Below are 16,971 nucleotides of genomic sequence, written 5' to 3'. Positions count from 1 at the left end.
CATGCTGCTAAAGTTCTTGCTAAACTGATTTCTTATAAACAAGCAAATCAGATGATCATTCATTGAAAAGATCCGATATATTATAATATATTAGTATTAAAGTATCACTGGTATCATTGTCTACTTATATCCTGGCAACCAGAAGAAGACATTAATCTGGTATTGTGGGGTTCTTCTAACTTTACTCGCTGAGAAATTCCTAATCCTGTGATTGTCTTGTATTTTACCACACTTGGGACATTATAACAATTTAGATCCTATTTTTTTCATTTCAGATCAGTGCAAGGTTTCAAGAAAATAAATGTGGGGACTGGCAGTGTCTGGGTCAGAGGAAGATGTGACCTGCCGAGACAGAAATGATACTGGACACTCCCAGGTGAGTCTCAAGGTTGCTACAATGTCCCAAATACAGTTTAGAGATAATCTGTTTGTCAGTGTTGCCTTGTCTAGTATAGGCTAGTAATATATGCAGGTTTGGTTAATGGACTTGTTTTCTTGTGAAATATATAAATTATTCAAGTCCATTACTCGATGCTTCATAGAAAAGCATAGGGGCCGGCTAAGATGGCAGATGAACCCAATGTGAGTCATTAGGATCTATCTGGATCAGTTACCCAAAGACATCGTATTGAATTCAGCTTCTATGATAAGGGAAGCTATTGTGAACAAAATTTAAGTCTTGAAGTTGTCTTCTAATTCCCTTCGAAGTGGCGGTGTCTTCTTCTAAGTCTGTTTTTTCTTCTATGTCGGCATACTATAAGTCAGCATCTTATTCTAAGGGTGGGTTTAGGCTATGTGCACACATTCAGGATTTGAACGCAGCAATTTCTGCAGCGTTTCTGCATCTCTTGGCAGGAAAAACGTGCCTTTTGCAGCGATTTTGACGCTTTTTTATGCATTTTTGAGGCGTTTTTTAATGTGTTTTTTTGGATGTGTTTTTGGACATCAATGAATAATTTTTTGAGCTAAATAACAATATTTGAAAAAAAGAAGCGTAGGACATTGCTTCAACCCCTTGGATTACCGTCATACCGGGGCTGAGTATATTGGTTAATTTAAATGATTAAAGAATGTGTCTGTTGTATTTCAAATAAAGTGTTTTACTGTGTGTGTGTTTATTTAACTTTTTCCTTTAATTTGCTTTTAGTAATGGAAGGGTCTGATTGACACCTTGTCATCACTAAACAAAAGGGCTAGGTGTCAGTTAATCCCATACATCCAATCTCATTAGCATTTCCATTCAAGTCATTTCTGAGGCTGCTGAGAGCTGCTATTTTTAGCCTAGGAAGGTGCCATTAGGCAAACATGTTCCCTGACTATTAATAGCTGCTCACAGCTGTTTCATTAGCCGCTACGTCCTCACGAACAGCAACAAGCTGCGCTTTGGACACAGCGTATTTTTGCTGCATCCAAAACGCTGTGTTCTAATGCCACACTTTTGTTGTCAATACATGCGGATCCACCGCATATAATGACATTTCAATCGGTCAAAATCTGCAGCGGAGACTAGCATGTCCGCTACAGAAATTGACATGCTGCGGGTGAGTTTGGGTACGTAGCCACGATCAGAAGCCGCTGCAGGTTTGAAGCTGCGTGTTTATGCAGTGTCAAACCCCCAGCGTCCAGATGTTATGGCATAGCGGATGGGATTTCTAGATGTCCCATATCCATTATGCTTGCATCTGAGGCTGCGGATCACCCACAGACACTGACATGCCGCACGTCTTTCAGGACCGCAGCATGTCAAATTCTCTTGCGGAGTCGCTAATCTCCAACAGAAATTTGACCACTAGAATGTATTGAATGTGGTAAATACGCTTGGTTCAGTGAACACATGTGGATTTACCTGCGTTCAATAGAACTCAGTGTTTTGAACACAGCAAAAATATGCTGCATCCAAAGCGCTGCTACTTCTGGATCATGGGCACATAGCCTAAATTTTTTTATTTTTTTTTAAAAAGGCGTCATTTTTATAACCAGAAGAGGGAAAGCTGACCGCTGGGGTCTGATATTAGTAGCCGGGGAAGAGGCCATTAGCCAAAAATGTTCCCTGGCTATTAATAACAGCTCACAGCTGTTTGCTTAGCCTTTACTGGCTAGATTACTTGGGAATCCCAGAAAAAAAATTGACATAGGGTCCCCCTATAAAATGTAACCAGAAAAGGCTAAACAGACAGCCACGGGCTGATATTAATAGCCAGGTAAGGGGCCATGGATAATAGCCCCCTCCGCGGCTAATATTATCACCCCTCAGCAGTCCCAGAAATGGCGCATCCATACGATGCGCCAAATCTGGCGCTTAGCCTCCGCTCTTCCCACTGCCGTGTAGCGGTGGCGAGTGGGGTAATCGAGTTGGGGTTCAGGTCAGCCTTGTATTGGCGGCTGACATGAAGCCCAGGTTAGTAATGGAGAAGCGTCTATAAGACGCCCCCATTACTTACCCTGTAGTAAAGGGTATCTACTGTTTTTCAATAAAGACAGTCAGAATAAAGTATTTTATTGAAATAAAATTACACATGTTTTTAATAATTTTTTTATTGTTCTCTCAATCCCTGACGCCCTTGTTTCCTGAAAAAACAACAACCATATCCCTCACCTGTCCGCCGTCATGATGTAATCCAGATTGTCCCTCGGCAATCCGAGTCACTTCTACAGTAGTCATATCAATCACTGATGTGATTGCTGTAGAAGAAAACACTGTACACTGACAGGAGTGTAATCATTCCTGTCAGTGTACATTGCTCTGCTGCAGGCTGAGGTCAGGTGAGTTCATCAGCTGATCAGCCCCGGTGACCTCATACTGCATCAGTACTGCGTGGTAACATTCGTGAGAATATTCCTACACTGCACCGCTGCCGGAAGCTGAGGTCTTGGAGCTCATCAGCTGACCTTCAGCTGATGAACTCGCGTGACCTCAGCCAGCAGCAGCAATGTGAACTGCTGGGAGCGAGCGTGCTCCCGTCAGTGTACCGCCGTTCTCCGGGGGACATCGGGGGACGCCGGACAGGTGAGGATAAAAGGTGTTTTCTTTTATTTTAAACAGATTTTTTTTTTTTTACTGCGCACAACGCCGGCACGGCTGAGGAGGCTACTGCTACCCTCAGCCGCAACACTCTCGCTGTTACCAGCTGGAGCGGCTGTCGGATGATGGAAGAAGTAGTCTTCTTCCCCGGCCCAGGTACCATTCTTTGAGTGAGTGTTTTTGCGCTGCAGAAACGCTACAAAAAATGGACATGCTGCGTATTTTAACGCAATGACAATCCTGAGTGGAAATTTCCGCATCATGTGCACAGCACATCAGGATTGTCATTGCATTAGCTGGCAGACGGATTACCTACCGTTTTTGGTGCATTTCCGCGCTGAAAAAAACAGCGAAAACACATCAAAAACGCTCAGTGTGCACTTAACCTTATACGAAGTCTTAGACGTCGGCATAGCTATCGAGTTTTTTAGGCAGTAGACACTTCAGGAAAACGTTGGCGGTGTCTTTTCTGAAGCGTCTTTTTGGTGTTTTTTGCGTCATTTTTTGTGGTGGCTTTTCTAAGTTCGATTCTTTTTTTTTTTATATTAAGTAAACTATAGTGAGCAGCTCCCAAGCGGAAGCCATATGACGAATGGTCAGGTCACTCCTGTCAGCCTCTTTGCAGCTTTAAAAACTAACAGAAATTCCAAAAGCCTGAACATACGCACTGCAATATCAAATCATTGAAAAAGTCAATGGCAGGGGGAGGAATTGCAGAGAGGAATGATTTCTGAAGGGAAAAGAGTCTTCCTGTTTCTACATAGAGCAGAGAAAAGATAAGAATTAGCTGGGTAGAAAGGTAAAATGAGCAATTGTAAGTACACAGAGCTATATAATATGATGACTGCAATATAGTAAGAGGATAAAAACTTTGGTGGGAGGAGAGCTTCTTAAGTTGGTTTTGGTGTATGCCCGCCTGAAAAAGACGTATGCGCATACCTTAAGTTTCCTAGTTGACTCCTAAGGCTTCTAGATGTCTTTTGTCTGTTCTGTTCCTTTAACTATTATCATATAATCTGTTATGGTGGCCAGAGTATTTTCTTGGTGGCTTGCACTATGCCGGATATATAACGTTATTATCCATATGTTTAGATATTGCTAATTTGCTGCTGTGTCCTTTCCTCTGGTGTTGGGGCTCATCTAATTTTGCTTTGGGGTCCTATGTGTTCTAGTTATGTCACTGTTTGTATATCTTTAAAAATTTAGAGAATTGCACAAAAAATATTTCCTAGTATGTTACCACTGGGACACCCTAGTCAAAGGCACACACAATAATTAATAGGCATAAAGCCAATGGGAAGGTGGACACAGGGCTGATATCGGCGGAATATGCAGATCATTGTTCATTGCACCATAGTATGTGACAAGACACAAAACATAAATCAGAAGGATGCAAAGGTCTTGAAATTGGCCAACCATTGAGGCGAGCAGTAAATCCAGCACTTTGTTAGTAGTCGGTTGGGTTGGCAGACTATTGCATACAGTTCTGCTTTTGCTGGAGGCGTACATTTACACATTTATGAATCTGGGTCAGAGTGTTTAGTAGAGTAAGCAACGTCCTCTACATTATCCAGATTCACCTTCAGCTAGATGGCCTCGGCATTGTCTAACTTCAATCAAGACCAGGAAACTCATACATACAGGGAGTTTTATGGGAAAAGTAGAGGCGGCTTGTGCCGGGGACATCCAGCCATCACCAGGAGTTTCATCCTCGAATATACTTATTAGTGCTATATTTACTTTTTTTTAACCTCCTAAAGCCATTTTTTTTACTGGAACAAACTTCGCTTTTCTAGTTGTACCAGACCCTACTTTATCTGTACGCTTCTGATTTTATTATCGCCCAACAGCATTTTTTCTCCTGTTTGAGTCCATATGAATCCAACAGAAAAATCAAGACCTGCATCACAAACCGTATTAGGCCCCATCCACACATCCATTTTTCATAAACGAGTGCTAGTTGTTTTTTTAATGGCACATGGACACATTACATCATATGGCAGTTTCACACATCCCTTTTATTTTGCGGGCCATCAAAAAGCAAATACTTTGGGTTCGTGTGTGTGTGGTCAGTGATGTGAGTGAACAGTAACATAGTTGTGAACATGGGAGTGGACAGGACACATGTTGTGTCCTTGTGCAGCCCGTTTCCAACATGGACATGTGAATTCAGCCTTACAAGAATTGTTATTGAAAGGGCATAACTAACATAAGGCCACGTTCACACGTGCAGTATTTTTACCTCCGTATTTGTAAACCAAAATCAGGAGCGGGTAAAAAATATAGAAGTGGTGATGTGTTTCTATTATACTTTTCCTCTGACTGTTTCACTTCAACTGATTATGGTTTACAAATACTGATGTCAAATACTGACTGTCATAGAAAATATTAAGAATCTGTCTCCCCAAGCCCCTCTTCCCCCCTCCCTTATCAACCGTCTGTCAGAGTACAAAAAGCTCTCCATGCAAATCGCAGCACACACAGGAGAGGTGGCAAGCTCAATAGTCCATTCAAATGATAAATATACACCTAGGTGAGGAGGATGCAGTTCCTAGCTTCAAAAGAATTCTCTCTCACCCCCAGGGCATCCCCATTTGCTCAACAGAAATCTGCAGTCTCGCCGGCACCGACACAAAGTATGGAATATCGGAAGTTCTATACTTCCGATAATAATGGGACACACACTTTTAGCGGCAGGGTCAGCTAAGGAACAATATGCATATTTTTCTGTGGCTATATGCCCCTCCGGTGAGCCATAATGCAAAAGTACACAGATAACCCACCGCAGTCACGTCTAGTCTCTAAAGAAAGGTAAATTCGTAAAAAAAAAATATGGCGTCACTTGCGAGCTTCTGCGATCAACCAGCAATAAATTATCGCAGAAGTTAGATATTTTAATAAAACCATGAAGGGTGGAGCTTCGTCCACGTGATGTCCTCACAGGGGGTGTTTGGGCAGGTCCTCCTTTCGGCATAAAAGACCCAGCTGAAGATGGGTCCACACTCATGTTGGAAGTTACATATTTATGTGTAAGCAGGGGTCACGTTTACTGAACGGGCATTGGAGTGTTTCCCTCCAGCTAAACTGTATCGTCTCTGCAATCTGTATAGTAAGTTCTTCTTTAATCCCCATTTATTTTTGTGTAACTGCATATGTATAGCATTGTCTCTCTTTGTAATACCTTTTGTATATTTTTCATAAATACTGCCTCCCTTTTGGATTAAATATAAAATTTAATAGTCTGTTCCTTATGTCCTGTAATTTTTCTTCGCCCGAAGCCATACGCTACCAGAAAGCAGACGTCCGATCAGGCATGTATTTCAAATCTGATCGGTGGTGGCAGCAAATAATATTAATTGGGCTATCGTGAGGCTATCAGTGATAGTACGAGGGCATATACACATATTCCATGTGTTGGAGGGTGGTGTGTATGCCGTACGCTCACGGCTAGCTTGCCAATAACTACTTAGTGAGAACAGCCTGCAGCCTCCTATATTGATCATCGGCCAATCGTGCAATTGTCCAGACGATAGGGGGCAGCAGAGAGCTGTTCACTCAAGAGATCACAGTCGGTGATCTCTGAGTAATCGGGATCGTGTGAATCCCTGACACTGACCAAATACTGAACGTGTGAACATGGCCATATAGTATTGATGACAAATTTTAAAGATAGGTGGTAAATCTCCTAATTCTGGACATGGGTGTCCACAAGACCTAATAAAAGGATGTGTTTTTATGCTTTTCATTGACCCCTCCACGATTCGGCAGCTGCATGCTTCTGAGAACACGCCCGCATGCTTCTGAGAACACGCCCGCATGCTTCTGAGAACACACCCGCATGCTTCTGAGAGCACGCCCGCATGCTTCTGAGAACACGCCCGCATGCTTCTGAGAAAACGCCCGCATGCTTCTGAGAGCACGCCCGCATGCTTCTGAGAACACGCCCGCATGCTTCTGAGAGCACGCCCGCATGCTTCTGAGAGCACGCCCGCATGCTTCTGAGAGCACGCCCGCATGCTTCTGAGAGCACGCCCGCATGCTTCTGAGAGCACGCCCGCATGCTTCTGAGAGCACGCCCGCATGCTTCTGAGAGCACGCCCGCATGCTTCTGAGAGCACGCCCGCATGCTTCTGAGAGCACGCCCGCATGCTTCTGAGAGCACGCCCGCATGCTTCTGAGAGCACGCCCGCATGCTTCTGAGAACACGCCCGCATGCTGGGACCAATGACAGCACGATTTCTCTGGTAATATCTGCTGTTATTGGTCACTTCATGTGGGCGTGGTTTCAGCTGCATACTGACGCGCCCCCTGGGACATATTCCTTTTTGAGGGGAATACCCGGCACCGGATCAGATGGGGGGGGTTGTAGTCTCCGAGCGGCTGTGACCCGGCCCCGTGCCCAGGGCGTCAAGCTCAGTGTTATGTGGCAGTCCTACAGATGTTATTAAGAGTTCTTTTGTGTCGACTACGCCACCCGTTGTGATGCGGTCACTGTGGCCGCCGCTGCAGCAGGGTCCGCTGAGGCTGGTGGTGCAGGTGCAGCTTGAGATGGTATAACCCCCAACGGGTGGGGTATAGCCTCAGGGGGAACAGGTGCAGAGGATGGGGGTTGTGGTGGTGCAGTGCAGACGGCAGTGAAGACAGAGTCGGGTTGTGCAGTTAAGGGTGTTTACTTACTGCAGATGTTGTACTGGTCACTCCAGCTCCGAGTGACCACCCGAGCCGTGCTGCGTCCACCAGGTCCTGGATCCAGCCAACCCCCAAACAAGTCCGGAGCGTGGCCCTGAGCTCTCCTTCTGTCCCGTTCACTGGCCGTCCCCACCAGTGATCCACCTAGGTCCAGCTCCCTCGGGCCTTCTGTTGGGACACCCTTGGCCTTGGGTTCCCTGACCCTTCATGTGGTGTGCCTTCGGGGTGGATGTGGTGGGTGACCGTGGCAAACGCTGCCCACGGTCTCCGGTCTCTGGCTGGGGAATGTTTTTACCCCCACCAGCTTGGGTTCCGGTACCCTGATGCCGACTCTTCACCCGGGGTTTTAATTTGGGATCTTAGAGTCCTGTTCTTCTGTGCCTCTGGGTCTCTCTCTTCTCCTCTCTCACTCTGGGTCTTTCCTTCTCCTCTGCTCCTGACTTGTTCTCTGCATCTGACCCTGTTCTTAGTTGGTGCCCACCTTATATACACCCTCTATGTGTGAGCTCAGGTGACCAGCACCCAATGAGCTCCTAACTTTACCCAGGCTGCTCCCCCTATCTGCCCCTACACTACTTGGGATGTACCACCCCCCTCCCACTCCAGCCAGGAACAGACTCGGTCGTACCTGCACATTTCTAAGTGGGAGTACCGTCGGTCTGCTCCTCGGAAATGGGATGTGTGTAGTGCATGCAGCCTACCGAGCTCAGATCCACACTCCATCCTTACCCGGGAGTGGAATATCACACCTCTGGGTTGAGGTGCAATACCCCTGTAGCAGCCGAATCCTCAGGGTGCTACACATACAATCGCGACTTCCGCAGCGTGGCAGCCCAACTTACAGTGGAAATATTATTTCAATTTTTTTTTTTTTTTCATTTTCTGCTGTAGTTGAAATTTTCTCCTGAATTCATGTAAATGTATTCCAGTCCTTGTGTTAGAACTGTCAGACAATAAATGTGATTTACTGCATTATATCTAGATGCAGTTATGCTGCCGGAACTCACAAATTCCCCGGATTTTATGACCGATGATGTCGTTCTGCACTGTATTATACGTTCCACGCTTTGTGAGGCTTCTGAAGTGATGAAGTTGTGATAACACCGGCGGCGCCTTATATTGTCCTTTATGGAGAAAACCGCTTTATTCCTTAGGAAATTCCAGCTTTGATAAAGTTTTGTAACTGAAAAATTAGAGTTTGTTACAATTTGTAAAGAAAAAAAATTGCCCAGTGATAATTAAAGACCCAAAACATTATCCTCTGGTGGGGTGGCGGGGTGTTCTTATCAGTTTCTTAGTTACGTTACCCAACTGCATAGAAGTATACACATGCTCTCTTCAGTCAGGTTAGGCGCTGGTCACACCTGACAATCTATCGTTCGCACAAATGTTCCTTCATAATGGTCGCTCAGTGTAAACCGTGCCAGGGATCAAGCAGTAAAATGCAGGTTTGTCATTGATCTCATCTTTCATGCATACGTAAAATTACCTTTTCTTGGCAGCACGCCGCACTTAGTCTAAGCGTCGATGTGCTGCAGACATAAAAAGCGTCTTCCCATGTGCAGGGCATTGCAGTACTTAGTTCCGACTACTAACAACTAACTGTCACTATATGAGTGGTCGTAACTATGGATACCTAAGCTACTGCAATGCCCTACAGGAGGTAAGCAACATAGCGAATCAGAAGAACTATACTAAATTTCTAATTGGAGGTATTTGCTAATATTATTATTATTACACCTACAAAATATTGGGATAAGATCTTGGAGATGGGAATACCCCTTTTAGAATTGTCTCGGGCATGCCAAGTTACCATCAGGGGCTTTAGTTTCCTTTGCTTCACGACAGAGAGCCTGAAGATTGCATCTACTGTGAAGTATGAACAGTAATTACATGACTTCCTTCTTCCCAGAAGTCTGGCATTCACGGCCGTTTCTCAATCTATAGTCATCCAACAATTTTGATTCTCAGAAATTTTTACTTTGCAGGTATGTTACTTGGATTTTGATAGGCCATCCTCCATAGAAAGCTGAACGCTGACCATAGACAGTATATGGCTTATATTTGGCTCTCTGAGGGGATCTCGCTGGGAAAAACACTTGGCCGCAGTCCCTTTCTTGAAATATTTCTTGGCTGTCTATTCTGGACTATCACTGATCAGCTGTCATTGGCTGAAATGACAGTGACCCCATAGCAGCGGTGTAGCCTTGAGCGTAAACCACTTGCTCTGTGAACACCGTTTTTTTTGGCTGGCGGCACCAGTATAACCGGTACCGGCAGCGCTGACGGCCTGTCCTGGCTTCAGTCCTTGCAGCTGTTCACAGATCCATCCTGAAGACTTCTCAGAGATGTCTTGGGTAATTACATTGATTTCTCTCTGATTTATCGGCTTGGTTATTAATATAGGAACCGGAAGAAATGATGGAAAATCACTGCTTTGATTTCCTTTACCCTGAGAGCTGTGATCTGATCGCTCACAATGGATAATAAAGTTCTATGTCTAATATCCATTAGCCAACCTGTCTAGTTCCTCTCTGTAAGTCTCTGCTGTAAGTGTCGGCAGCCGTTTATCAGATGTGTATTAATGTGCAGTATGGCCGTTACCAGTTCATCATTTATGTATAAGATGATTTATTTATTAATGATCATTATTTTTCTCATTATGTATTCTCAGTTAATGCCGGAAGCTCCCAACCGACAACTTTTTCTCTTAAAATCTTTCCTCCTTGTACGATGAAAAAAAAAACCATTGCTGTTTTAAAGGCGCAATAAACATAAAAAAGAATAGTACAGCTGAACTGGAGAGAATGCTTCCCTCTAGCTTTGGCTGCAGGATTTTCTAAACTTTTCTGAAGAAAATTCTGAATTTGTTGAATTCCTGCAGAGAACACAGATGATAATATTCTGCCGATCTGTTATATTTTCACCTAGTTTAGTTAAAAGCACGAGATCTTTCTTTCACAGCGAGGAGGTTTGTGGGACCTCCCTCTGTATGCCGGGATTAAACAACCTGGAAGTTCAGACCTTGATGTTTGCTAGAAAGTCGTGTCCTTTAGCATGCCATTACTAAATGTGGGCATCAATCATAAGTCGGTGGCTGCCCTTTTTATTTAAAGGGGTTGTCCACTACTCGGAATCCCTATGTTTCTGCCCAGTAAAATAATAACACCTACATTCCCCTCCAGTACCATCGCAATTCCAGCAATGTTGGCACTGGTTCTAAGGGGGCTCACATGACATTGTCGCATGCGGTGATTGGCTGCAGGAATTGCATGGCATAACAATATGCAAATTGCCTCTTTGGAGAGGAAGAGGATTTGAACTCTAGCGCCACCTATTGGAAGTAGTGATCCTAAAAGTCAAGAATGAGCCTTGCCATATGTCCTAGGATAAATCTCAATTTGCAGACCTGGTGTTTCGGGGTATTGCTCCTCATCAGTACAAAGTATGAGATCTGATTTGGCTAGGTGAGAGGCTAAGGGGTATCCCAGTCTTAAGCCTCTGCCCTAGCCAAATCATATGTCATGCTTGGCACTTATGAGGGGCACTACCCCGAAACACTGTCTGCAAATTGAGATTCAGGTTTGGCTTTTACTCTATATCATGTGGCAAGGCTCATTAAAGGTTCACTATTGACTTTTAGGATTGCTACTTCCTGTAGGTGGCACTAGAGTTCTAGCCCTCTTCCTCTCTGAAGAGTCAGTTTGCATGTTTAATTTCACAGAGGAGCATGCATGGCTTATAAGTCTCACTCTGACATGCCAGGCCTGGCTTTTCACTCTCCACAAGGAGAAAGGTTACCGTATAGATCCATGACATAACGATGTCACACGAGCCATGTCATGCAATACCTGCAGCCAATCAGTGCTGGAAGATTGCTAGAAAGTCGGGTCCTGTAGCCTGCCATTAGGGGATGTTCTGAGCATTATTTTTTTTGCTAATAAGAGAAATTTGGTAAAACATCAATCTTTTGGCTGGCCACTAAAGTTTCAATTTTTTTAAAAAAAAAAATTATAATTTTGTCCAGCATGGAAAGTTCTGAAACATTACAAATCACTTTTATTAGGGTATTTGTCTTCATTCCTGTAAAAACAAAAATAATGTAGGTGACTTCTGAACCCCTGATTTTCCCCAGTCTATTTGACAACCTTCATCTGTATTGATATTGGAACGTACTCATTTGGAGTACAGATGATGGCAGTGAGGGGGCAGCTTCTGTCTCCTCCTCTGACTGTGGTGCTTTAGCAGAACAATCTCCAGCGGCAGCTAATCCCTATAGGTGCTGAGCCATCACTGCCATCATCTGTTCTTTAAATGACTGGGGAAAAGTAGGGGATTGGAAGCCACTTACTTGCAACTTTTTACAGGAATGAACACAAATATGCCAATAAAATGGTTTGGAAAGTTTCATAACTTTTGATGCTGGACTATATTATTGAAAAATATTTGAATAAATGTTACTCTCTAAATAAAAAGGGCAGCCATAGACAGCGGAGTGACTCTCTAGTGTGGAAGCACACTGACCCAGAATACATAATTCTGCTGTTACATTTGCTTGCACCATAGAATAATTAGTCATTGTTATAATCCCTTGGGCTCACACAGGCTATATTTTTATCTATGATATTTGCATTTGACATCCAGTTCCATTTTTTTAGAATAAGGTCACAGCTTAATGCTTATATTACATCTCTATATGTAGTAATAATTGGGGCTAGTAAAAAAAAAGAGAGTGCCCTTTTCTTAATATTTGCTCTGTGCTAGACGTCCCTGTAGGGAGTTGCTGCTTCATCTTCTATTGGGCTAAACCCAGACCTCCTCCTTTAGTGGCGTGAAGCATTGTATAGTCCAGGCTCCTTGCAAGAACCAGCACGGTGGCTCAGTGGTTAGCACTGTACGGTGGCTCAGTGGTTAGCACTGTACGGTGGCTCAGTGGTTAGCACTGTACGGTGGCTCAGTGGTTAGCACTGTACGGTGGCTCAGTGGTTAGCACTGTACGGTGGCTCAGTGGTTAGCACTGTACGGTGGCTCAGTGGTTAGCACTGCAGCCTTGCAGCGCTGGGGTCCTGGGTTCTAAAAGTTTTTTGGCCAACTATTATTGCATGGAAACATAAACTTATCTGTTTAGTCAAAAACACAGACATAGCTCACAGAAACTTGTCCAATATATGCTAAAAAGACATTCTTTTGGAATATATTTGCCCCCAAATAGACTTCTAGTTACTGTACAGCATAAATTATGCGGATTGTACATGCGTTTTTCCTGCCAGGGACATGCGGATGTGAAGCGTTCTTCACTTGCATTTCCGCATGCGGGTTGAAAAGCGCTTTCCAAGCGATTTTAGCATCACTTGGAAAAGTGCTTGACAACTTGGTCACACTATATAAATCCATGCAACCGGAATGGATTTATATAGTGTGACCGAAAGAATGATAAACAATAAATCTATACTTACCTTCCGATGGCCCCCGCAGTCTTGCTTCGCTCTGTCCTGGCTTGCCGGCAGCTCGCGGTGCACTACACTGAAGGACCTGCCGTCACATGACCATGACGTCAACGCAGGTCCTTCAGTCCACCGCGATCTGCCGGCAAGCGAAGACAAGGAGACCGGGGACCATCAGAAGGTAAATATAATATTTTTTATTTTATTCTTTTTTTTTACAGGTTCTATGGTACCCGGGTCCGGAGGAGAGTGTCCTGTTCTCCAAACCCGGGTACGATCCACACATTGAAACGCTTGGATTCCGCATGTACAGATGCAGTGATGCGTAATCCATGTGTTCCAATGCAAGTCAATGGCTTCAAAAACGCCGCGCTTCCGCAAAATAATTGGTAGTGCTGCGTTTTTTTCCGCAATGATAAACCGCAGCGGAAATTTCCGCAGCATGTGCACAGCACATGCGGATTATCATTGGGGAACATGGCAGACCTTCTACCTAGCGTTTTTGCTGCTGCGGAAATGCTTAAAAAACGCATCGTGGGCACACAGCCTTATACTTTTCCTCTGATTGTTCCACTCCTGGTTTTGGCTTACAAATACTGAGGTAAAATACTGACCAAATACTGAATGTGTGAACACGGCCTAACAATAATCCTACACCCCGCTGCAAAAGTGCACCAAGATTTCTTGGCAAGGGATCATTTTTAGTACATGGGATCAATGTACAGATGTATAATCGTTTTATGAAACCCCTTTACACTGTGTTCCAAATTATTATGCAAATAATATTTTCTCAGATTTTCCCAAATTACCTATATGAATTGCAGTCATTGTAATTTTCCAGTCAAATAACTATTAGAGTACAATTGAAAGGTTTTTGTACAAACTGCCTATGATAACTGTATATTTTTTAAAAAATAAAAAACTCAAACTGCACTCAAAATGCATGTTCCAAATTATTATGCACAGCAGAGTTTTCAACCTTTTTATTTTAATAAAGAATAAAAAAATGGTCATTTTTGAAATTATAAGCATTAGCAGGTTGTTAGAAACTGAAATCAAACAGTTTTCAACTCAAAACTTTATTCTAGGTGATGTTACATTTGCACATAGGACCCCTTGTTCGAAAGGAGCTTCTGAACTCTCTCATTCATTGAATTTGTCAGGTTTTGGATGGTTTCTGCTTCAATTGTTTTGCATGAGGACAGAATACCCTCCCAGAGCTGTTGCTTAGATGTGAACTGCCTCCCGCCATCATAGACACTCCTTTTGATGATGCTCCAGAGGTTCTCAATGGGGTTGAGGTCAGGGGAGCATGGGTGCCACACCATAAGTTTATCCCCTTTTATGCCCATATCAGTCAGAGATGCAGATGTGTTATGTGCAGCATGAGATGGGGCATTATCATGCAAGAAATGATCTCGATGGTCCAGATGGATGGAGTGGAGGATGGCTGGTTGATGGACACCCCATGCAAACACGGCTACGGCGCCAACAAGGATGAGGTGGAGTAATGTTTTGGGCTGGAATCATGGGGAGAGAGATTGTCGGCCCTTTTAGGATCCCTGAAGGGGTAAAGATGAACTCCATAATGTATGTTGAGTTTCTCAAACAGCACTTCCTTCCATGGTTCAAGAAGAAGAACCGTGCATTCCGCAGCAAGATCATTTTCATGCATGATAATGCCCCGTCTCATGCTGCACATAACACATCTGCATCTCTGACTGATATGGGCATAAAAGGGGATAAACTTATGGTGTGACCCCCATGCTCCCCTGACCTCAACCCATTGAGAACCTCTGGAGCATCATCAAAAGGAGTGTCTATGATGGCGGGAGGCAGTTCACATCTAAGCAACAGCTCTGGGAGGGTATTCTGTCCTCATGCAAAACAATTGAAGCAGAAACCATCCAAAACCTGACAAATTCAATGAATGAGAGAGTTCAGATGCTCCTTTCGAACAAGGGGTCCTATGTGCAAATGTAACATCACCTAGAATAAAGTTTTGAGTTGAAAACTGTTTGATTTCAGTTTGTAATAACCTGCTAATGCTTATAATTTAAAAAATGACCATCTTTTGGTTCTTTATTAAAATGAAAAGGTTGAAAACTCTGCTGTGCATAATAATTTGGAACATGCATTTTGAGTGCAGGTTGAGTGTTTTATTTTTTTAAAAATATACTGTTATCATAGGCACTTTGTACAAAAACCTTTCAATTGTACTCTAATAGTTATTTGACTGGAAAATTACAATGACTGCAATTCATATAGGTAATTTGGGAAAATCTGAGAAAATATTATTTGCATAATAATTTGGAACACAGTGTAATCTTAGAGCGAAGATGTTCCCTCTGGATAGAGATGGCCACTTACATAGAAAATGAATCCGGCTCCGATAAAGCTGATAGAGCCGAGGGTCACAGCCTGGCCGTGTGCCAGCCGCTTTATACAATACCTGTCTGGGTAATATACAGGCGGTCAGTAATGTGCGGCTCCTCGCCATGCCTGACCTGCATCAGTGACCTGTCCATACCCCATAAATCTCCTGTACAGACATTGATTGTCAGGACATGATGAATGGCGCAGCCCTCACACTTCTCCCGCTCATTATCATATGGTAATATTTTATCTGGGCTATGGACAGATCGATGCAGCCTCCTCCTCCTCCTCCTCCTCCTCCTCCTCCTCCTCCTCAGCAGCATCTTGTTCTTCTTTGCATTTCTCGTCTTGTTTGTGACCACAGCTGCTTATTATACATACATTGTCTATCAATCAGCCCTTGTGCCTTATCTTATCTGGAAGGGTTATTTCATTAGTTTTGTATATGACACGAGCCTCTTCTGCTTTCTGCTCACAATGCATCTTCATCGGCTTTGAATTTTATCTCTTGGTTACAGATTAACATCTACCTTTTGACTAATGTCCCCCATACATATTGGACTTCATCATATATCCTGCTGTCATCTATTTGTACCCAGTCATTATAAACTGAGCACAAATCCATGCTTACGGCGTATGGCCTCTGTTTTGCATCCCCTCAATGTTCTGTTTGTAATGGATCCGGTGTTAGTATTGTATCTCTGAAAACCTCCGGTGTTCTGGGCATGTGCAGTGCTTGGAAACCAGATCACTGACTACGTCCATTTCCCAAAACCAATGGATCCAAGTGGACAGACTGTTATTTGATCCAGCTAAAAAAAAACAGATTGCAGTCAAAGGGGAGACCTTTTGGGACATTTCTGTCCCCATTCAAATGAATGGATCCTACACTGCATCTGGCTGACAATCATGATGAGGAGAGAAGGATCCAACCTGTTGAGTTTTAATGGCTGATCCATTTGTTCTCCAGGCAATAAGCTGATGTGGAGGAGTCTGATGGCGGCTCTCTCATAGAGAACACCGGGTCACTCAGTCGAGAATATAATTGTAGGCTTGGGATCCAGTGTGAATAAGGGCCTTGCAGCTGGATCCACACGTTGGATAGCTCTCATCCAATTTCCTCTTTGGCCAAAAGCTATTCTGCCCTACCCACCCGTCCGTGTTCAGTCGAGCCTGCGTATGGTCCGAACACCTCCGGTGGCAGCTTCTGTCCCCTGAGGGCAAAATACTTCAATCGTGCTTTTTCCCCCACATCGGATTTTAGAGGAAATTCAGAGCCCACCCATACACAATAGTGAGCCAGTCTGCTAAAATTTACAGGTTTAGGGTGAAGTCAGACGGCCGTATAACACAGATGAGATTCGCATCACAATCCTCGGGCTGGCCGGCAGCTCTCCTGACTTGAGCGTGACATCATGTATTTCTATGCTCTTGCTCTGG

The 16,971-nt window shown here is 43.9% G+C and overlaps 2 protein-coding genes across 6 annotated transcripts in view; both read left to right on the top strand.

Moving 5' to 3' along the window:
• Positions 1-16,971, top strand: part of LOC141265862 (uncharacterized) — a 1,005,842-nt gene that overhangs the window by 524,742 nt on the left and 464,129 nt on the right. The gene's annotated exons all lie outside the window — the stretch shown is intronic.
• PAG1 (phosphoprotein membrane anchor with glycosphingolipid microdomains 1) overlaps positions 1-16,971 on the top strand; it is a 203,434-nt gene that overhangs the window by 121,893 nt on the left and 64,570 nt on the right. For all 5 annotated transcript variants that reach the window (XM_073679492.1, XM_073679496.1, XM_073679490.1 and 2 more), the window contains one exon: positions 276-376. The gene's annotated coding sequence lies outside the window, so the exon portion shown is untranslated. The remainder of the gene's footprint in view (positions 1-275; positions 377-16,971) is intronic.

This window comes from Phyllobates terribilis, unplaced genomic scaffold (genome assembly GCF_046119375.1).
Source record: "Phyllobates terribilis strain yellow unplaced genomic scaffold, ASM4611937v1 Scaffold_4__5_contigs__length_816908805, whole genome shotgun sequence".
Taxonomy (NCBI): Eukaryota; Metazoa; Chordata; class Amphibia; order Anura; family Dendrobatidae; genus Phyllobates; species Phyllobates terribilis.
Note: the sequence above shows the minus strand (reverse complement) of the source record. Positions and strands in the feature narration are given on the sequence as shown.